We start from the raw sequence: 24,284 nt of genomic DNA, 5'->3' as shown, positions 1-24,284 counted from the left end.
GAGAGAAAGAAAGAGACGCGCACAAACACACACACAGAGAGAGACGGATGCACGGGGAGAGAAAGAAAGAGACGCGCACAAACACACACACACAGAGACGCACGGGGGGGGGAGAGAGAGAGACGCGCGCGCACACACACACACACACACACACAGAGACGGACGCACAGGGAGAGAAAGAAAGAGACACGCGCACACACAGAGAGCGTGCGGCTGCAGCACACACAGAGAGCGTGCGGCTGCAGCGCTCACGAAGCAGCGCTGCACTTAGGGGAAGATGGCCAGGGAGGGGGGCTGCGGGGTCAAGGCAATGCGTGAAAGGGAGGGATGGCGAGGAAGAAGTGGGGAGTGAAGTGATCGGGGCTTTAACATGCCCGCACGCGCAAAAGGGAGGCTCGGAATATGGAGATCGGTTCTGGCTGCTTCTCTTAAAGTGCCGCAAGTAACGAGCCTCTCTCTCTTTCCTCCTGCCGCTCGTGCCCTTGGTGCTTCGTGCGGCGCTGCTTCACGCTTTGTCAGCGCTGCAGCCGCCACCGCTTCTGGGCACCCACCCGACCCCACAGGCTTCCTCCTCCTGCCGCGGCCGGCATTGCAGGAGCTGGGTCCTGCTGGCTGGTGCTCCGTGCGGCACTGCTGCACGCTTTATTGGCACTAAAGCAGCCACCGCCGCTTCCGGGCACTGACCCGACCCGGCAGGCTTCCTCCTCCTGTCGCGGCCGGCATGCTGGGTCCTGCTAGCTGGTGCGGAAGTATGGCTTATTTTCGGGGTATGTCTTATAGCTCTCAAATGGTTAAAAACCCTGCCATGGCTTACTTTCTGACTACGTATTAAAAAAGGGGAAACACGGTATGGTGCAGCCTGCCTTGTAAAATGAAAGGAATGTGAGGTGGGGTAGGGGGAGAGTTGACCAAAGGTTATTCTTTAGCAGAAAATTACTTGTCTTATCAAACTAACATGATTATGAAAATGATTTCCATCTATTTGAAATTCAGCGGGGAAACATGAAACCTTGAAAAATTCTTCATTATAGAACTGTAAAACTGTACAGTCATACCTTGGGTTACAGCCGCTTCAGGGTTCGGGTTGTGCTCCGTGACGAACCCAGAAGTACCGGAATGGGTTACTTCCAGGTTTCGGGATGCGCACATGTGCAGAAATACTAAATCGCGCTTTGCACATGTGCAGAAGCGCCGAATCACGACCCGCGCATGTGCAGACACGGGTTGCGAACCCTGCGGGTTGCAAACGTGCCTCCCACATGGATCACGTTCGCAACCCAAGCGTCCACTTTACTCTGCTTCTACTCTGGAAGAATGTTCTCTCTCATTGGTGGTGGATATTTTCCTCCATTTGCATATTGTGATTCTGAGCATTATTTTACGTTTATGTAGATTCACAAACGGCACTTTGGAGGGAAAGCCCTAAGTGCCTGGACCAAATTAAGATGTCTCCATTAAATAATAATGTAAATCCATGGATTAAGTGAGTGCCAGTTGAGGGACACAAGAAAAATCCAATTAAAGACTCAATAAACTTTCACGGCAAAGGATCGCCACCTACTTCAGGCTGGCACTCTGAGCTTTTGCGTTTGCAAATCAAGCATCCACTCTTACACTTATAAGAGTGCTGCTGTTTATTAATGTGTATTTATGACTCCAATCATTAAGGTCAACAAAGAAGAAGGCTGAGAGTTGACTGTAGCTGGCATCTGGCACCACTCTATCCACAAATGTACACACAGCCACCGCCACCCCCCCCAAAAAAAAATGTGCAGATTTTTTTTGTGTGTGCAGAAAGTCAGGGCCGGTTCTAGGGGTAGGCTGGGTGGCGTGGGGCGCCAAAGCCGCGTGGAAGCCGTGCTGCGCGCTGCGCCCGCCCACCAGAGCGAGGGTACCGGAGCGATCTCCGCACCATGGCGCCAAGGCGCCTGACATGCTTGAGACGGCCCTGCAGAAAGTTTTATTAAAGTTTTTGCAATACAATAAAATTACATCTGGAACAAATGAGGTCAAAAATATCAAGAAAGAAAGAAAGAAAGAAAGAAAGAAAGAAAGAAAGAAAGAAAGAAAGAAAGAAAGAAAGAAAAAGAAAAAAAGAAAGAAAGAAAGAAAGCCCAGTGCCTTCCTCAACTGACAGTCTGCATTGACAAAAGGGATGTTAATGGGTCCATCCTACATTGTAGTTGCCCAGTGTCAGGGACTGGCTGGATGAGGAAGACTGGTGGGAGCCACCCACCCAAGATCCCCCCCCCAAGGGAGGGCACAGAAGACAACAACTTGGACCCCGGATCGTGGTGGTGGGATGCTGAAAAGCAGTCTGCAGAAGAGAAGAGCTGGGAGATGCTAGAAGGGTTGAGCGATCAATGTGGGGTCAGGAAGAAAGGGTCTTCTAGGACAGGGCTACAGTGGTGCCTCACAAGGCGAATTTAATTCGTTCCGCGAGTCAATTCGTTTTGCGAAAAATTTGCCTTGCGAATCGCGGTTTCCCATAGGAATGCATTGAAATTTCTTTTTTTGCCCATAGGAACGCATTAATTAAATTTCAATGCATTCCTATGGGGAACCGCGATTCGCAAGACAAATTTTTCGCAAAACGAATTCGTCTTGCGAGTCCCCATCAGATCGCAAGACGCATTCGCCTTGCGAAAAATTCATCTTGCAGGACATTCGTCTTGCGAGGTACCACTGTATATACTGAGAGTCACAGTGTAAGCACAGCAGCATCTTAGCTGGATTAAGGCAAAACAGAGAACTCTGCCGTGTTGGTATTTGCTGTTAATAATGAGCTACTTGCTTTCCATGCCGTCCATGCCTGCCCTGTGGTTGACCTGCCTAATTGGCAGCTCCTTGACACCCAATTTGCCAATATGAGGTCCAGACTCTGGTTAAAGACCTCAACTGAAGAAGGGCCACCACCTCCTGAGGCAGTATGGGCTGCTGTTGAACAGCTTGAAGTGTTAAGAAGTTCCTCCTAGCAGCTCCTTGCTTGCAATCAGCACTGGAACCAGTAACAGGGGGACAGTCCTGCCCCACAATACACACCACTACCACTATTCACCATAATAGATCCCACTCGCTTACCACATGTTGGTCTTACGGCTAGTTTTCCTCAATAGGTATAATTTTAAAGCCTCTTTCATGAGTGGGTTTGAATCTGAAGCGCAAAACTATGCTATTTTTTGCTCTTTAATGAGACTAACTTCATCTCAATTTTACTTGAGGGATCGCACTGTCATGAAGTCTATCCAGTTACTCGGCTTAGAGAACTTTGTGCTGGAGAATAGAGCTGTACAAAAAAAAGCCGTCGAATGCAGTTCTATTTTCTTTAAATAAATATTTCATGTTACTTTTAAAACTAATGTTGAGAGAGAAGGGGGGTGGGACAAGTGAATTAAAATGGCCGACTTCAGCAAATCTTATGCAAATGTAGAGAAGTTGCAAGCATAATTGTCCCTGCTCCATGTTGTGAAAAGGATATTAATATTAACAAAAAAATAAACTATATTCTGTAGGAGTTCTAGTGGGAACATTCTGGAGCTGATGCAACACAGTGGGTATTTGGCATGATTTTGCTGATGTTGAGAAATGATTTATTCCCAGAGTATTTGGTCTCCGGTGCTTGTTCCATACTTCTTTTTATTTAACGCAGACATCAACCTCTGTGTTAGAGAAATGTTCACAGGCATCCTATACAGGAAGTCTCTAGCCTCTAGGTCTAATTAAACCCAGGAAGGGTCCCAATTTGACCTGCAAGGCTGTTTTCTCCAAACCCTGCCTGGCTACAACAAGTGTGGGGCAGGTAAGGACAGAGCAGGTAAGCTTAAAGCAAGAGTCAGCAAACTTTTTCAGCAGGGGGCCAGACCACTGTCCCTCAGACCTTATGGGGGGACAGACGGACTATATTTTGAAAAAAAGAAAAGAAAAAAAGAATGAATTCCTATGTCCCCAAAATAACCCAGAGATGCATTTTAAATAAAAGCACACATTCTACTCATGTAAAAATACCAGGCAGGCCCCACAAATAACCCAGAGATGCATTTTAAATAAAAGGACACATTCTACTCATGTAAAAAGACACTGATTCCCAGACTGTCCGCGGGCCAGATTTAGAAGGCTATTGTGTCGAATCCGGCCCCTGGGCCTTAGTTTTCCTATCCATGGCTTAAAGTGAGCTCCCGTTTGGTTTGGGGGCAGTAGGCTCACTGATAATGGTGGGAAGAGGAAGACACAGTGGTGAGAGAGGCGTGTGACAGAAAAGATGCTCAAGCTCATCATCAACCATCCCTGAGAGAAGGAGACACAGTTGCTGCAAAACACTCACACACCCTTACTCAAGGGTTCACAGACCTCTCTCAAGGAAGAGGGAGTTTGATCACTGTGAGAACAGGATGTTGGGCTAGATGGGACTTTGACCTGGTCCAGCCGAGCTCCTCTTCTTGTTTAGAGCATGCCGTGTACTGTAAATGAAAGGGGTCAAGGGGCTCACATTTCAGGATTTCTTCCTACCTTTCATTCTAACTTCGATTTTGTTAATTCTTCCTTCCTGTTGCCTCTCTGACGTTGTCGCCTCTTCTTTTACTGGAATTAAACTTTGTTTAATTCGAATACTAATGCTCTAGGGATTTACATGCCCTTGAGACCACTTCTTTCCTTATTTATCCTATTTATTCCTGTAACCCCCCCCCCCCTAGCCAAGGCTGTTACAATATTTAACTTTGCTCTTTCCACGAGAATTGATTCTTCAGCTCTTCTTTCTGTTTGCTTTTGTCATCCACCCTCATCTTGGCCTTGGATCAAACTTTCCTTGTGAGATCTTTGTTCTTGTACTAAGCTACTGAATGTCATTAGCATAAGCCCTGAGACCTCCTGGCCTTCTTTATTTGTACATTCATCTCTTTTCTTTCTGCTCTTTTGTCTGCTAAGCAACCTTATTTATTTATTTATTTTTGCAACCGATCATCTTCTTTCATTTTGTTCTTGTTTATTCGTCCCGCTACCCTTCTTTCTCTCTTACTTCTAATCCTCTCGTGATAGAATAAGGTTTGCTATGCTCTCCATAGCTATTTTTCTCTGTGGGCTTTTCCTGAGAAGATCATCGTTGTCCTTCTTCTGTCTGTTTGCTCTTGATCCCATTGCATTGTATCCACCTTGTCATACTAAAATTAGACACCTATTTGAATCAATGGACATAGATTATGACTCAGATTCAATGCATTCTTTACCCCCCCCCCAAAAAAATTACTCCTTTAACGTTTGCATCTTAAAATATTCAATCTTATATGAGTTGGTATTTTTCTCATCTACTTTAGTTTCTTTGTTGTTTGTTTGTTTTTTAAAAAACCTGTCTTGAGTTAACTTTTATTTTATTTTATTAACCAATGGTTATTCCTTTGGTTTAATGTTTCTTGAACATCAAAAACCCATGTCAGTTTCTTAGCTACATCGTTGTTGCACTTAGTTGGTAAGATCTGTTCTTCCTTCCTTATAGATTCTACCCACACTTTGGTTTCTTCTCTTATTTCCCGCCATTCAGATCACCTTATTGCTCTTTTCCCTCAGTCTTCCTTGTTCTCACCGTAAGCCTCAGCTCCTGTCTTGACACCCATCTTCCTTTTTCTGCATGCAGATATGATAATACACCCCCCACTTTTGATGCTTTCCCACTTCGTATTCATTTTAAGATTGTTATTTACTTCAATCTTTCCATTCTCCGGCTCTTGCTTATCTTTCAACTTTGATTTCTGTATAGTCATCATCTCTTCGTGTTCTGCTGGTTCTGTGTTGTTTGTTAAACTTTGTCTTTCTCCTTCTGTTTTACAGCTTTCTGCTGTTTCTATTTTTTATTAATTTTGAATTCATTACCAGCTGTTGTTCAGCTGATTGATCTTCCTTCATTGTTCTTTATTTTATTTTTAAAAATGCAAACATTTAAGCTAGGCTGCATCTACACAGCTATATATAAAAAAAAACCTTCTGAAAAAAGTTTCAAAGCTCACAATGGAAAATTTCAGAGTTCCCATTTCAGCTCTACAGCACCATCTGGTGTCAGAGTGATATAATGTATTTATAACATTTCACTTTTACTAATGTAGCTGACTCCCTAGACTCTGATTAGGAAAGTAGAATTTGTTGCTCCAGTATTTGTCTATAAAATTCTAAATATAAGTGGGCCTATTTTCTTATGTATCCTGTAGAGTATCTGGCTTTTTTGCCCGTTTTGTGTTATGCTATATTTACAGCCTAAGGAATTATCAGTCGGCAGAGGAACCAACCCCCACAGCAGGTTGCCAGGAATGGATAAGACAAGGAAAAGTCCTTTTAAGGCTAGACAGGTTCTGGGAGATGGTGGGTTTGGAAAGTTTTCTAGTGATAACGTGTCAGCCAGCTGCTCCGGCTCTGCCTCCTCCTCTGCCATTATTTCCTAACTTTCCCCCTCATCTTCCTCTGAGCTGTGACCTCCCTCAAACCCCTGTTGTAACTCTGAACTGTCTTCTTCTTCTCTGGAAGGATCAGGCCAGGGAGGCAGTCTCCACCATTCCTCCTCTGCCCAGTCCCTGACAGGGATAATACTTCTTTTCTTTTTTTCCTGGAATTCTTGATAAATGTGTCATAGAAACTGAATGGACAGAAACTGATACCTATTATTAGACCTGGGAAAGTTTGTTATATAATTCTGCACTTTTCTGCCAATCTGAGGTGGGTTCTCTTCATGCTTCCAGTACAGCAGTCACCCAGGAGCCATAGGGCGGATCTACACTCATGGTTTATAATATTAAAGAGGTGATAAGGAATGGTTCTCATAATGTAGATGGAGACATTACATTCTGCTTTTAACGTTCGTAATGCGTTGCTAAAATATGGCGCCAAAGGGCGCTGCAGAGCAACCAGGAACCGACACTAGGGAAACTTGTTTTTACCGGGGGGGGGGGACAAGGTAAGGAATGTTTTTAAATTTACCAGTATGCCCTGTGATGTTTTAGAATGATATATATCTAATATCAGGGACCCAGGTGGTGCTGTGGTTAAACCACTGAGCCTGGGGCTTGCTGATCAGAAGGTCGGCGGTTCGAATCCCTGTGACGGGGTGAGCTCCCGTTGCTTGGTCCCAGCTCCTGCCAACCTAGCAGTTCGAAAGCACGTCAAAATGCAAGTAGATAAATAGGAACCGCTACAGCGGGAAGGTAAACGGCGTTGCCATGTGCTGCTCTGGTTTGCCAGAAGCGGCTTTGTCATGCTGGCCACATGACCTGGAAGCTATACGCCGGCTCCCTCGGCCAATAATGCGAGATGAGCGTGCAACCCCAGAGTCAGTCACGACTGGACCTAATGGCCATGGGTCCCTTTACCTTTACGTTATATCTAATATCGTTTTAATAATATTAAAAAGGTCAGTGTAGATCCAGCCATAGTCTGGAAGGCTCCCAGACTGTGGGCCTATCAGAGCATTCATCTGTGTCTGATGAGTGGGGCTGGGGTACAGAACAGCAGAAAGACTTGCTCCTTCTTTTGCATGCCTGGGCTATTTAATTTGGACAGGATTGACTCTCAGGCACTGCTATAAGCTTTGCTTGGCATTTGAGAAGAGTTGAGCACAAGGCATAATCCATTCCTGGAGACCATTCGACTTCCGAAACGTTCAAAAACTGAAGCATCTTCTTCCTGAAGCATTTACTTACGGAAAACTCAATACGGAAGCCATGTGGCACATTCGACTTCCAAAAAGTGTTCGAAAACAAAAGCAGTTACTTCTGGATTTTCAGCGTTTGAAAACCGAAATGTTCGACTTCTGAGACATTTGAAAACCAAGGTACCACTGTATATGGGTGCTTGGAAAGCACTGTGCAGGGGTCTGTGCAATTGTCGGCCCTTGCAGAGCCCCTTTCAGCCAAGCCCCGCACCTGACATCAGGTATAGGGTAGGTGGGTGTGGCTTGGCCAAAATGGCCTCATGGGAGAAATGGGAAAAGCCTTTTGGCAAAAAAATTCTCCACCCAATATAGATGTAGATATATGCTACTTTTGTCTGATTTCAGATTCCAGCAAGTTCTAGAAATAGTATCCAGAATGGGCAAATGGATTGGAATTACTTCTAACCTCAGTGGCCCTCACTGAATTACAGGGAATTTTTACATCAGATTCTATTTGCAATTTTCCATGTTGCAGAAACTGAAGATGGCTAGAATTCAGTGAACTGCAGGCTTCTCTAAGCAAACACAGAGGCCTCTGCAGACTTGCTGGATGGGATAGTATAACTTTGGCATGCTTATATGCTTTCTCTTTTGGTTTGGTTTTAATGCATGGCTTTAAGCATGGACAGACCTGTCAATTTTTGGTTCCATGCAAAATTCCAGCATTAATGCCAAATGGCATTATTTTTGAGAGCCGTGCCATTGAAGCATGCTGAGACACTGCTGTGCACACCTTCTGACAGTCTTCTGGTGTCAAGACCTGAAGGTTTCAGAGTTCAGATGAGAGGCATCAAATGAATTCATTATCCTTGAGAGCTGACTGTCATTGCTCATCAGTAGAGAAAGAGGCAAATATTCATGAGTACATTTCAATTGACCTGGCTTTGCGGAACCAAACGTGTTTTGTTGTGGCTGTTGTTTAGAACTGAAAGATGGAAGCCTTGATTGACTTCAGTGGTCAAAGAGGCCACCCTTCTTTTCTAATGTAGATATTCTGAGCTGTGCTTAGCTAAATTCATAGCTACTCCACACTTCCACGTGAATCAAGCTGCAACTTTATTGATACCATGAGCACAATTTAAACAGCAAACAACTTACAAATGTTGGTGATAAAAAATACAGTATTTTTCCGTGTACTAGACGAGGTTTTTGTGACTAAAAAATTATGTGAAAAAACTGGGGTCGTCCAATACACGGATAGTGGCATGGGGAGGGGGGGGGGAGAAGCGATGTGCCAGATGGTTGGCGGGAGCACAACTTCCCATGATGCCACAGCGAGTGCAAAACGATCTAGGGAGTGTTTCCTGCCTGCAGCTGCATGGGGAGAGAAGCTCAACAACTTTGGGCCATCTCCCTTCATTTTCTTAAAATTGATTCTCCAAAAATAGGGTGTGGTCTTATACATGGGGGCGTCTTATAGATGGAAAAATATGATACAAAGCTGTAAAGGTGAATGGATAGTTTGAGGTCCTGGCCACTCTCCGGGAACTGGACTTCTCACCCCAAGCCCTATTGGCCATGGGCATAGACCAAGCGAGATCCGAGATCAGACAAAGAATTGTGGACACGAAGAGACAGCTGGACAGCACGAGGTCCCCGGATTTCAACATAGCTGAAAACGAGAAATACGTTGCTGCCCCGGCAGCGTATCTCTTTTACCTTGAATCCAGAAAGTCAAGAAGAGCCTTCACACTCGCCCGAAGCTCGGCATTGCCCTCGCCAGTGCTGTTAGGCTCCTTCAGAAAGATCCCATACGAGCAGAGACTCTGCTCCTGCCCATTGGGGGAAGTAGGCAGCCCCGAACATCTATTTTTTAGATGCCCTCTGTTCGATAAGGCACACAGAGATACCATCACTCCCATTCTGGAGAGCCTGGCCGACCTCCCATATAAGACCAAACTAAATGCCCTACTATTAGGAAAGGAGCAAAGGTTAACTCGGATGGTAGCCAGATTCTGCACGCAGATCCACAGGACCAGTCTACTCCCCCCAGAACAAGACAGCCAATGGAATAGCAATCTTGGTATTGGACTCTGGGAAGTAGTTCCTCCGTTCGGGTACAAAACTGATGACTTAGAGCAGCACCTGGGGAAAGGCCAGCTGGACCCGCGCTCTGGAAACATAGCCCCTTCAAACTCATAGACTCTTATATCCACCCCGAGTGACAACTCCCATAGCTTTGTAAAGCATTTTTTAGTTTTAATAGCTGGTATATGAGCGTGATAAAGCTTTGATTTGATTTGAATCAAATGAGCCTAAAAGCAATGGTATGGCTATTATTATTGATATTGCCCCTTGCAGAGCTACATTTTCTAAATTTCCTTGGATTATTATTATTATTTTTAAAAAAATGTACGGTATATGAATAGTGTTTTATGCGTACATGTAAAAACCTGAGATATGCATGCCAGAAAAAGACATATGGACAAGAAACCAGTATTTAGCTTTGCTTTTTGCCCCATATATTTCTTGCTGAAACAGTCGCAGGATTCATTTAAATTCTCGCTTATCCTTCTGATGGTCCTTCTATTGTAACATCAAAAGCATTATTATGCATAACTTATTTCATGAACAAAAGTAAGGATTTAATATTTAGGCAACCATGTGCTTTGGAAAGCCTTGGCAAGAAGTCAAAACGCATGGTGAGGGAAATATCTCTGACCATCTGCAGCAGGGCAAGAGGTTAAAACCAATGTCTGTTTCTCTGTCTCTTAGATACTGAAAGCAGACATGCATTTTAACTGGAAATGTGATGAAAATAATAACACCCAGGCATGCTTACTCTTTAAGCATCTGACAGTTTATCTGTTCATTTTACCAACTCACTGAAATAAAATATTTTCCCCCTGTTGCCCATTAGGAGGGTGTTTTCCCTTAAAACGGTTCTTGAAAATTCCATTAAAATCATGAAGCAACCAGGATATGACTCATTAAATGATCTTTAGAGAAAGAAGCATGTGTGTGTGTGAGAGGATAGAGAACATAAAGGTAACGGTATAGGGACCCCTGTCCATTAGGTCCAGTGACAGACGACTCTGGGGTTGCAGTGCTCATCTCGCTTTACTGGCCGAGGGAGCCAGCGTACAGCTTCCGGGTCATGTGGTCAGCAGGACTAAGCTGCTTCTGGTGAACCAGAGCAGCACACGGAAATGCTGTTTACCTTCCCGCTGGAGCGGTACCTATTTATCTACTTGCACTTTGACATGCTTTCGAACTGCTGGGTTGGCAGGAGCAGGGACCGAGCAACGGAAGCTCACCCCGTTGCAGGGATTTGAACCGCCGACCTTCTGATCGGCAAGCCCTAGGCTCTGTGGTTTAGACCACAGCACCACCCGTGTCATAAATCTGCGTACAACAAATTTCAAATACCGTGCGTTGGTCTGCTTTTAAACACAGTGTTTGCATGAATTCCTAACCCTGCATCAAAGTTGCGGCTTTGCTGCAATGCAAACAGGGCTTTCTGCTGCACCAGTTAAGCATCTATTCTCTGACAAGTGAAGCAGAGCTAATACTCATTCAGGTGAAGAACCCACTGAACACAGTGGGACAGGAACATCCTTGCATTTTATGCTTCTTGCTCCTGCCAGAAGTCAGTGGCTTCCCACTGGAAATCTGACTCACCTCCTTCCCGAGAGTCATGGCTAGCGAAAGTATGGGACATTGCACTGTCAGAACACCTGACATGCAAACAGAGAGTCCATAGACCTCTTTTATTTGACTTGGTATAAGCTTTCCTCCTAGGTGTTTGCACAGACCACTAAACCCCCTGCTCCACAGGTAAATATGTGGAGAGGCTTCACTGAGAACTAAATTGACTCAGCTTTTTCTTCTTATATGTGATCATTGCGTGTGTGTGTGTGTAGCTTTTCTTGTGCTGCAAAACAGACAAATAAGTAGAGAAAAGTACAATGTGGGGGGGGAGAAAGGGAAGAGAGGGGGAAGCGAGAGAGATGTGGGTGTTGTTCTTTCATTCTATTTACTCATGTTTGCGGAGGGGTTGTGTCAGCAGGACGTGGATATTATTGCCTATTATTATTTTTCTATTTTTATCCTTATTGCATATTATTTTTCTATTTTTATCCTTATTTGTTACACTCATTATTCTTACTGCATTCTGTATGTGCTTATGTCAATAACCATTCTCTATGAAAAATGACAACATTTTTTTTTTTTTAAAAAAAAGCTAAGTGGTCACAGGGCTGTGCTGCCTGGTTCCCCCAATTCCAGTTGCTATAGTATGTTTCTTGAATACTAGAATTCTTCTTCTCCTCTGGTAATCACTCGTAGCTGAGTAAGATTGTCTTCCACAAACATGGTTTTAACAATGAGTCCGTAAGTGACTGTGGAGGCCAATTCTGGATCCACACGTCCTTCCACAGTGGGGACATTGGTTTCCGGGCTGGAGTTGATCACAGTGTGGATTTGCCAAGTGTGCCTTCCTCTTAGCACATTTCTCCCTTGCGTCCCGAGTTCAAGTGTCTTCAAAGCCCATGACACCTTTGGTAAAGGCTGTTCTCCAATTGGAGTTTTTCACAGGCCAGTGTTTCCCAGTTGTCAGTGTTTATACTACATTTTTTAAAGATTTGCCTTGAGAAAGTCTTTAAACCTCTTTTGTTGACCACCAGCATTACGCTTTCCATTTTTAAGTTCGGAATAGATAGTTGCTTTGAAAGACGATAATCAGGCATCCACACAACATGACCAGTCCAAAAAAGTTGATGTTGAAGAATCATTGCTTCAACATTGGTGATCTTTGCTTCTTCCAGTACAGTGGTATTGGTTTGCCTGTCTTCCCAAGTGATGTGTAAAAAATTTCAGAGACCCTGTTGATGGAATCTTTCGAGGGGTTGGAGAAGGCGTTTATAAGTGGTCCATGTTTCACAAGCATATAGTAAGATTGGTAATACAATAGCTTTGTAAACAAGCATTTTGGTTTCCCTGCGAATGTCCCAGTCCTCAAACACTCTGCACTTCAATGGGGAGAAAGCCGCACTTGCAGAGCTCAGGTGGCGCTGGATTTCGGCATCAATGTCAGCCCTTGTGAAGAGATAACTGCCCAGGTAGGTGAAGTGATCGACATTTTCCAACATTACACCATTGAGTTGGATTTGTGGCACTGCAGAGGGGTTATTTTGTACTTGTTGGTAGAAATCATATATTGAACAGATGGAGAGCTCTTCAATCTGAGCAGGCTGAAAGCAAAGAGTAAGGTTACCGTAAGTTCCATCATAGTGCTTCAGTATGCTGATGACAACGTAGTGTGCACACGCTCAGAGGATGACCTCCAAACTATCCAAAATTTCTCTGCAGAAGCTTACGAAAATCTTGGCCTACTATTGCTCAACATCCAAAAAACCAAAGTGCTGCACCAACAAGTACAAAATAACCCCTCTGCAGCCCCACCAATCCAACTCAATGGTGTAACGTTGCAAAATGTAACTGGAAGGGACCAGGAGACTTCCAACCCTCTGCAATGCAGGAATATTTTTGCCCAATGTGGTGCTCAAACCCAAGACCCTGAGATTAAGAGTATCAACTTCTACTGACTGAGCTATTGGGTTTGTCATAGGGAACAGTCAGCAGCCACACTACTTTCTCCGAAACCCAGAAAACACTTATGCAGCAGAGCCACGCCTCATAAGGCGTAATCACAAAAGCAGCCATACTGATGTCGAGTTTAGCACAGGGCAGTGAAGGCTCACGGTAGAGAATCAAGGAGATGGTCTATTGTTCTATAGCTGGAAGCAGAGTGCTGGATCCCATGATCCACTCCCACTGTGTGCTCATGAAAAGGTGTCCCAAATCAACCCAAATCAATGTTATGGAAGCACATGCCTGTAAAAGAAAGAAAGAAAGAAAGAAAGAAAGAAAGAAAGAAAGAAAGAAAGAAAGAAAGGACCCCGGATGGTTATGTCCAGTCAAATGGGGTTGTGGCGCTCATCTCGCTTTCAGGCCGAGGGAGTCGACGTTTGTCCACAGATAGCTTTACAGGTCCTGTGGCCAGCAGGACTAGACCGCTTCTGGCACAACGGGACACCGTGACGGAAGCCAGAGTGCACAGAAATGCCATCTACCTTCCCGCCACAGTGGTACCTATTTATCTACTTGCACTGGCATGCTTTCGAACTGCTGGGTTGGCAGGAGCTGGGACAGAGCAACAGGAGCTCACCCTGTCATGGAGATACGAACTGCCGACCTTCCGATTGGCAAGCCCAAGAGGCTCAGTGGTTTAGACCCCAAGGCCACCTGCCTGTATCAAAAGCTCAGTAGTGGAAGAAGATGCTTAATTCTTCTTCCCACCCCTTTTTCATTCCAAAATTCCCTCAACTCTGGTGTCCCCACTGCAGGGTTCCAAACACATGTTTTCAAGGCCATCTGCAATGCTCCTTCAGCAGCCTCACCCCCTATCTCTCTCTCTCTCTCTCTCTCTCTCTCTGCAAAAAGAGGTCCTTTTGAAATGGTAGAAGGATAATTGAGTCTCTATTTGGTGACCCTTTGTCGATTTCATTTCAAATCCGGTTTCTCCCTTTTTGTCTTTTGATATCTGTGGCAATTGGGAGGGAGATTTGCCTTACGTAATATGTTGCATTTATATGGCACAGGCGAAAAAGGTCTTCCGTATACCTTATATAACTGCATTTAACATCTAAAATAGGACTGAAATTGTCCCTTTAGGGATAATTAACAGTGTCATCTTTGCTCTAATAAAGTAAGTCAGTAGCTTATATTAAAGATGCAAGCCTTCTCCCTCTCTTTCCCCCCCTTTTTACTGTTTTGTTTACATAGATTCCCTTAGAGAGAGGGAGCTCTTTGAAGCATCTTCCACTATTATGTGGAAAGAGAAAAAGTGTTGCTAAATAAATTAGCATGCTAAATATCTTTGTCTCGGCATCTTTCCTCCTTTCGCAGCAGGAATTCCCAGAGTGCCAACTTGGCAAGTACAAGTTTGGGGTTTGTTTTGTTTTGCTTAAAAGAAGAATAAGAAGTTTCCTCTTCATTTAAACCATGGCAGGGTCTAAGTTGCCCCGAAGAAGATGAGATCTAACCACCATAGGCTACATATAGAGCAATATATAACTTCTATTATTATTATTATTATTATTATTATTATTATTATTATTAGGTGCACAACCTGGGAGTCATTCTGGACTCACAGCTGTCCATGGAGGTGCAGGTCAATTCTGTGTCTAGGGCAGCTGTCTATCAGCTCCATCTGGTACGCAGGCTGAGACCCTACCTGCCTGCAGACCGTCTCGCCAGAGTGGTGCATGCTCTAGGTATCTCCCACTTGGACTACTGCAATGCGCTCTAAGTGGGGCTACCTTTGAAGGTGACCCAGAAACTACAAGTAATCCAGAATGTGGCAGCTAGACTGGTGACTGGGAGCGGCGCCGAGACCACATAACACTGGACTTGAAAGACCTACCTTGGCTCCCAGTATGTTTCCGAGCACAATTCAAAGTGTTCGTGCTGACCTTTAAAGCCCTAAATGATCTCGGTCCAGTATACCTGAAGGAGCGTCTCAGTATACCTGAAGGAGCGTCTCCACCTCCATCGTTCTGCCCGGACACTGAGGTCCAGTGCTGAGGGCCTTCTGGCGGTTCCCTCGTTGCGAGAAGCCAAGTTACAGGGAACCAGGCAGAGGGCCTTCTCGGTAGTGTCGCCCACCCTGTGGAACGCCCTCCCATCAGATGTCAAAGAAAAAAACAGCTACCAGACATCTGAAGGCAGCCCTGTTTAGGGAAGCTTTTAATCTTTAATCAATTATTTTATTCTTCTTGTAAGCCTCCCAGAGTGGCTGGGGAAACCCAGCCAGATGGGTGGGGTATTATTATTATTATTATTATTATTATTATTATTATTATTATTATTGATTTAAAGTGCATCTCCCCCAGAGAATTCTGGTAACAGTAGCTGTGTACACACTATAAAACATTTCCACCCCTCAAATAATTCTGTGATTTCACACACACCCCAGTGTTAAAATTACTGCCAGGCCTTAACAAACTAGACTGCCTAGAATTCTTTGAGATGAAAAATGTGCTTTGAACATGCTTTTAAGTTATAGAGCATGCACAGTCTAATTGTGGTGGTGTGAACATAATGCACAATGCACTGTGCCTAACTCAGATTTAAACCCGAGTCTCCTGGACTGGTTCTTGCAAGCTGCTACTTCAGTTTGTTTCAACTCCCCTTTCCCATAACATAGTGAGGTGACGTTTTTGCGCAGTCAGGCGGAGTCCCCCCAGCCCCCCAGGGCAGCCCCGAGTGGAATAATGACACAGGACCACGTATTTATGGGATTAAAAATTGGCCACAACTTTATTAAAATTCAGATGTAGGAAGACCTTGGCGCAGGCATTGGGCGTATATCCCTCCCAGCCCCCCGCAGGGGGTGGGGTGATCTTCAGGGTTGTCCAGCATGAGTGGGGGTTGGGCTAACTCTGGAGAACATATGTTCAAGCAGATAACCCGCCCCCCGGATCGCCGCCGCTGGAGGGGGAGGGCAATAACCAGCCAAGTGGCATCGCCAAATGCCCCCCCTGATGCCCGATTACGGGAACCCTGTTATCGCCGCCGCAATAGGGCGGGGGGTCACCGCCCCCACGCCCCTCCCCTTTGTGTAAATGACTAAAGGATTCCGCCCAAGGCCTGCATCCGCCAAAGCTGTGACGAATTGCTACGGGAAAGGCGAAACCTGCCAATGCAGGGAAAGTCCTTTCCAGCCCTTTGACAGCGACCGGTCGTAGCAGCGCCTGCGTGCGTGTACGCCTGTGGAAGAAAAACCTGAAGCAAGAAGCCTGTGGAAGAAAACCTGAAAAGCAAGAAGCCTGTGGAAGTAAATATTTTTTATTTTTTATTTTATTTTTATTTTATTTTTATTTATTTTATTCTTCTATGGACCTGTAAAGCAAGCAAAAGGTTAGGGAGTGGAGGGTGGGAAAGCTCTGAATCCGTCGGCTGCTTCCCAAGAATGGCTCCTCTTCTTTGTGTGCAGGTAAGCCTACCTGATCCTACCTGGCCAATCCCCCTGGCACGCCCCCTTCGGCCGGATTGGTCGGCTGATGGAGTGGGCGGTGACTCCAGCCTCCAGCCTCAGGTAGGCAGTGCCAGCTTCCAAACTTCCAGGTCTGCCCTAGGGTTCCCAAGGGGGGCTGCACGCGACTGCGCAAAATGCGCCTCCCCTTTATGTTGGGGAAGCGGTAATTGCTCCATGCCCAAAAGATCACCTCTTCTTTCCCCCTGTTTTTTTTGAGTTGGAATTCAAATAGCATGATGAAGCTGCACTCCAACGGCCCACTAGATTGCTTGCTCCATGCAATGTTTGCTTGACAAGCTCTGTAAGTTTATAGGACTATCATTTGACCTTTGAGAAGAGAAAATGAAAAAATGGAGATAAAAGATTTGTGTAGGGTTTTTTTCTTTTTTAAAGAAACCGAAACCTTTGCAGTTGGATACAAATATAGATTTATCCACCGAAGGTCTAAATCAGTGACTTTTTGATGCACAGAACTAATCCAAAACCTGAGGAGCACATGATTAAGTGGATTTTTAAAAATCATCCTAACCAGCCAGTCCTGGAAAGATGCCTGTGTTTGAAGGCTTCCAAGGAGACGAGCTCTCAAACAGTCTCCTGCCGTCCATTAAAACAAGGTGCCTACTGAGAAGAATAATATTAGACAATGGAACTGTCAAATCCAGTGATTTAAAAACAAAAGAGAGACCTTTGGCAGCACTAACACACAATCAAACTAGCAACAGGGCACCAGCAGTGTGGAAGTAACCCTCACAAGAGAGATCTGTTTACTAATACAGAACTGTCCATTAAAGCTACAAGGATTCCGGTACATCTGGAGGAATAATTTGCAGCAATATATTATTTAGCAAACTCGTTTAATCTCTTTCGTGTCCGAAGATTGTTTAAATCACAATGTTCTGGAAACAGATTAGTCACTCAGAAAATAATTTCCATGAGTAGCACCTCACTGTAATTTATGTCCAGGGCATTAACTGCAAGCATACTCTTCCCAGGTTATTTACATACCTAAAGACACTCTGATTTATGAAAACATTGGCAAAACTGTGGAGGAGACGTACTGATTAAACTGTAATTTCAACATGCATTTAATGACCTGCCGAGTAGAGAAGTTGCCTCTGTGTGGCACCAGAGGGCATGATCCCATATCTTGGAAGAGAGCATGCTAGCAGGGGTCAGCAAACGTTTTCAGCAGGGGGGCCGGTCCACTGTCCTTCAGACCTTGTGGGGGGCCGGACTATATTTTGGGGAAAAAAAACATGAACAAATTCCCATGCCCCACAAATAATCCAGAGATGCATTTTAAATAAAAGGACACATTCTACCCATGTAAAAACATGGTGATTCCCAGACCGTCAGCAGGCCGGATTTAGAAGGCGATTGGGCCGTATCTGGCCCCCGGGCCTTAGTTTGTGCTAGCCTATTCAACTATTCAACTGACTTTCAGATTGTGAAAAGTTCCCTTTATTTCACATTCCTCTCAAATACTAGGGCTGTGCACCATCCCACAATCTAATTTGAGATCCAATATCAGTCCTGATTTGGACAGCTTTTGCTGGATCAGTTGCACAGGCATATCAAATACACCTTGCCTCTCCCCAAATTTTTGTCAGTCTCACCATCCCTGCAAGACAAGATTTCAATGAAGGTCAAAACAGAGTAACCCCCCCCCCATATTTGTTTTATAACAAAAACACCTAGCCTATCACTCCTGACTTAAATATTCTTCTGAAATCCAGAAATAGTCACATTCCAGTATGGATTACATAGCTGCAATGCAATAATGTGGTTCCAGTGCTGAGAGTATGCTTGTGAGACTCTCCAAGAAAAGAAACAAAGGCTTAGTCATATTTCTGTATTTATGATGGAGAGCACATATTCTTATTCAGCATTTGTGACAAGGCAACAGATACGTGTATTTTGCATTCAAGGCAGAGCAAGGCAAAGGCACAATCTGCATCCAGAATACAGTATATTTCTCCTTTCCGTACGCTGTTGAGCCAAATGGGCTCTCAGGGAAATTTCACCGGTATGAATGATCTCATCTTTACAATACAAGACACCCACAGGAGCACACCTTTTCCTGGAACATACAGGGTCCCATCCCACCCTTCCACTGAAGTTAGGCTTCAAAGAAGTCCTCTACTGTAGTCAATAGAAGGAGTTTTCAAGCATAACTGCTGCAGAAAGTTGCGACTTCAGGGAAGGGGGAGGCGGTTCGGATGTGATTTCCCATGCCAAAACACTCCACTGTGCTGAAACAAGGCTTCCAAGTCTATTCCTTGTGGCTACAACAGAAGACTTCTTTCAAGTCTAATTATAACAGAGGAGAGGTGCTTTTGGGGGGAAATCAAAGCTCAGGAAGGGCAGGATTACTCTTCTTATTCTAGCAGTGCCCTCCACATACAGAAAGAAACCTTTTTTTCCAAGCTTAATTGTCAGCATTCCATCAACCATTCCATCAAGCACCTCGATAGCTCAGTTGGTTAGAGTGTGGTGTTGATCAAGGCAAGGTTGCAGGTTCGATCCCTGTCTGGGACAGCTGCATATTCCTGCATTGCAGGGGGTTGGACGCTAAGAAAGAAATAAGAAAGGAGCTTTCCCCCCCCCCTCCACAAACAGCGAGGGAGGCAAAGAACAAAACACATGGGGGAAAGCTCCTTAGTGCTCCATGAGTTTGAGCAAGGGAAAGGCTTTAATGTGCAACAGTAGGGGAAAGAGAGGTGGAGTAAGGGCTTGGGGATGCTGACACGAAGTCAGCTGTGATTTAAAACAACAGTACAGTGGTGCCTCGCAAGACGAATTTAATTCGTTCCGCGAGTCAATTCATTTTGCGAAAAATTCGTCTTGCGAATCGCGGTTTCCCATAGGAATGTATTGAAACTTCTTTTTTTGCCCATAGGAATGCATTAATTAAATTTCAATGCATTCCAATGGGAAACCGTGATTTGCAAGACGATTTTTTCGCAAAACGAATTCGTCTTGCAAAGCCATCAGATCGCAAGACGCATTCGTCTTGTGAAAAATTCATCTTGCAGGGCATTCATCTTGCGAGGTACCACTGTAGTAGAAAGGATGAGGTGAAGTGAGTGAGGATGCTGTCAGAGAGAGAGAGAGAGAGAAGCCCTGCACACTCTGACTGTGAAATAAAGATCCATTTATTTATTTAAGGACTTCGAAGGGTGGTAGATCACTGCCAGTTTTTTATATTGAATTGTAGATCACAAGCTCCTCAATGTTGGACCTGCCTGGACTAGATGATCCTCAGGGTCCCTTCAAACTCGATGAATCTATGATCAAAGCCTAACTCATCAGCATTTGGGGACTGATTTCTCCTTCTATAAACAGTTTTATGCATTTACATATTTTGTGATGCATGTTTGTACGTTATTTTCGCCAACACCTGGTTTTTGTACACATTGGTTGGCTCGTGAACTGCATTGGAAATGAAGGAAAGTGTTAAATTTTAAAGGATAGCTGTGCCGCTGTCCGTGTATTGTTTCAGGAAGTACAAGCTAGGCAAGTGTGCCTTTAAATAGGAACTGAATCAAATTTATTCCCCATCCCTATTATTCATTTCCATGTTCCAGTTGTTGATGGATACATTATTGCCAGCTGGAGAATGCGGTGTCAATATCATATTCCTGCTCAGCTGCGAAATATCCCTGAATTGGGTCCCATGATCTTGACCAACCTGGGACAGTGTTCAGTACTTCAAAATTGTTGATGGCCTTGGGGGACCACTCAATGATTTATCTGCCAGTTGTAGCAATTGCAATGTGCTGTGCTACATGCTTTATGATTTTGAACTGCACTTTTCTTATACAGTGGTACCTCGGTTTACAAACACAATTGGTTCTGGAAGTCTGTACTTAACCTGAAGCGCACTTAACCTGAAGCGAACTTTCCCATTGAAAGTAATGGAAAGTGGATTAATCCGTTCCAGATGGTCCGTGGAGTACTTAAACTGAAGCGTACTTAACCTGAAGCGAACTTTCCCATTGAAAGCAATGGAAAGTGGATTAATCCATTCCAGATTGTCCGCGGAGTACTTAAACTGAAGCGTACTTAACCTGAAGTGAACTTTCCCATTGAAAGTAATGGAAAGTGGATTAATCCATTCCAGACAGGTCCGCGGAGTATTTAAACTGAAAATACTCAAACCGAGGTGTACTTAAATCGAGGTATGACTGTATTGGAATACAATTCCATAGAATTCGAACCATAAGGCAATAAAATGCTACACACACAGAGAGAGAAAGAGACAGTATAGCAATAAAAAAACAGTTCAAAATTAGGTTGGCCATGGACCACATGAGTGAAGCTTCGGAACCCGTGAATGAACCCATGTAAGTCCTTAGACATGGATAATGTTGGTGTACCTTTCACATGTTCAGCTTTTATTTTATTTTATTTTTAAAATGGCAAACTCCACATGGACTTGCTTTTTTGAATTGAAAGATTCTATAAAGAAAGAGTAAATGAACAGGATTGTTTATGAACAGAAGCCATGTCATTACCTTCCTCTTCCAAATGCTTTTAGGAAGTCCTCTGCTAACAGGAAATTGCAGGGGCCTTTCTAGCTATGTATGAAAGGAAGCATCCCTTTCCCATTCAAGAGTAGGTCCAAATTGCTGGCAAAATTGAGCAGTCATTGAAAACACTTCTATTTTCTCTCCAGCATGAAATACATGCTTGGTTTGTGAATGTGGGGTGAGCAGAATTTTGTTAGAGAGAGAATGTCCATCTTCTTTGCTTCCAGCAATGTCGCATAATAAGATTTACTAATTTAAAGGAATTTTGTAGGAGAAGGTTAAAAAAAAAAGAGGGAAAAAACCCTCATCCTGAATATGTCCTTGAAGTGAAATGGGTGAGGGTGAAATATTAAGCAAATCCTTTGCATCCCTCATTAAGGCATTGATTAATAGCCCTGAACAACAGCACTAAGGGATGGTCATTCGGAGGTAATGAAATAAGGCCCTCGTGAATCCTTGTGGCAAGAAGAATAAAGCGAGGTGCTCTCTTTCAAACTTATTAATCTGCCTTGTCAGAGACATCTCGAGAGGTAGAAAAGGGAGGAGGTGGAAGAAATAGTAATTACAAAGCCATTCTGATGAATGAAGGAATTAGGAAGGCTGACCTTATCTGTAGCACTAAGGGCTGCCATATGCTGTAGTTCTTCTTGGTTTGGGGTTGGGGGGGGGTCCATACAGAGGAAACATCTCCATGCAGCAAAAAGCTTGATTGCCACCTGTGGATGATCAAACATCACAACCATGCCCATATCTGTTTCCATGCGAGTACATGTATGTGATCTACATGCACCAGGAAACTGTTGCTGGACAGGCCAACACCAAGCTTAGGACTGAGATTTTAACATTTAGCATTTAACATTTAAGAAGGTAGCATTCCAATAGCCCAACAAACATGGCAGACATTGTTAGTATTTGCATTTGTGCATTTGTGTGATTGCCTGATTTATGGATCAGATACTCTGGAGCAACAAAAAAATACAGTTTAGTATTGATATACATACCATCCAACACCTAACCAATGAAAATAGAGACGTCCTATTCTATTATTGTCATTATACCTCACCCATCTGACTGAGTTGCCCCAGCCACTCTAAGCAGCTTCCAACATATATAAAACATAGTAAAACATTAAACATTAACAAACATTAAACATTAACAAACTTCCCTATACAGGACTGCTTTTGGATGTCTTCTAAAGCTTGTATAGTTACTTATTTCACATAACTCCACAACCTCCAACATTTCTCCCATGAAAATAGGGACGTCCTAAGGAAAAGTGGGACATTCTAGGATCACATCAGAAACTGGGATGACTTCTTTTAATCTGGGGTTGTCGCTGGGCAATAGGGACACTTGGAGGGTCTGGATATCTTGAAGAACACTTTAAAAGAAGTGAAAAGTTGAGAGATTTTAATTCCAAAGTGTTACAGTCTACAACGTCTCAAAGCGATGGCGCCTTTAAAAAAACACGTGTGTTTTTTTTTGCTATGCAGGAATGTGTATAATATACACTTACTGTTAGATGCAAAAGATGCTCAAGTATAGAATAAAGTGTTTGTCTCTTTTAAAATAAATATTGTATATATATATATATAGCCCCTTTTCAGCCATTGCACTTGGTTCCATCTTAAAGAGGTGGCTGCACCAAATTCTACAAATTCACATGCTTCCCATTAGTAAAGCCAAAGAAGAATATTTCCTATGCAATGTTAGCCCTTAGAAGGACCAACAAAAGGTAGGTAGACCAGTAACATTGGAGGCTGCAGCCCTTTCAACCAGGTGCCAATATTTTCCCTTGCCAACAGTCACCAGTCTGGCGGGGTCTTAATCTCTATATCTGACACTCTTGGAAGGAAGGCCAGTGATGTTCTCCTCCTTTCTTGTTCAGATATGCTTTTACATTTACAAAAAGTCACAAATTACCAATAAATAAACCACAGAATAGTGTGCGGCAGGGCTGGGGAATCTTTGACCCTCATGATGCTGTTAAACTCCATCCCCTATCAGCCCCAGCAAGCATGGTCAATGATCAAAGATGATGGGAGCTGTAGTAAAACAGCATCTCAAGGGTCAAAATTCCCCAGCACTGGTGTATGCCAGTTGTACTGGGTCTTCATTTGTACAAAAAAAAAATTGTGTACATTAAAGTGGAATTTAACTGGGAGACTACAAAACTGAATTTCTGGATGCCCCACAGGGCAGAGGTGACCCTAACATTCACTAGATAGCCCATTACACTCATAAAGTGTAGTGGGGGTTGCGGACGAGCTCAAAAGAAATATGAGAGGGGGTGGGCTGTAGTTAGGCTGAGTCATGGGGCGTGCCACTGATTTTGATTGACAACAGCCTTTTACTTAACGCCCATGTTACTTTCGTTTTACCTCACTCTCGGCAAGCCTTCGAATCTCCTACCCGCCCGCCGCTGCTTCTTTAGGCTTAGTTGACACTGCCTACCCCCCCCCTTATTTGCTCCTTATAGAAGTATTCTGCTAAAGGAATCCTGGGGCTTAGGGACTCTAGTTCATTCATCCTGCCATAGGCAAGGATGGTGCGGCCATTACAGAGCCGAGCCTTGGGGAACACTCCTTGGGGGGAGAGAGTGCCTGTGAACAGTACCTCCAATCCCTTTGGGTGTTTACTTGACTTACCTACCATTAGGTAAGTCGGAGCTGGTCCTGACCCAACGTGGGTCAGATGGAAATGGTCCTGTCCCTTAGAGTGGACAGATGGATTAACCAAAGCCTAAGCCAACACTCAGAATTAAAATGTATTTTGAATAAAGTTGTGGCCAAAATAATGCCAAAAACCCAAACCTAAAATATTGTGTCAGTTGTGAGTTATTTTGGGATTTCTGGGAGCTTTGTCATGCAAACTTCTTTAAACCATACATTTCATGCTGGTTCGACAATACAGTAGATAGAATGAAGCTGATTCTGATAAGATGGTTCCTTGCACAACAGAAGGTAGAGAATAACTTTTTTATAAATGCCTTTTATATTGATATACTTCACATGCAGATCTAAAT

Source organism: Zootoca vivipara, chromosome 9 (assembly GCF_965207765.1).
Source record: "Zootoca vivipara chromosome 9, rZooViv2.hap1.1, whole genome shotgun sequence".
Taxonomy (NCBI): Eukaryota; Metazoa; Chordata; class Lepidosauria; order Squamata; family Lacertidae; genus Zootoca; species Zootoca vivipara.
Note: the sequence above shows the minus strand (reverse complement) of the source record.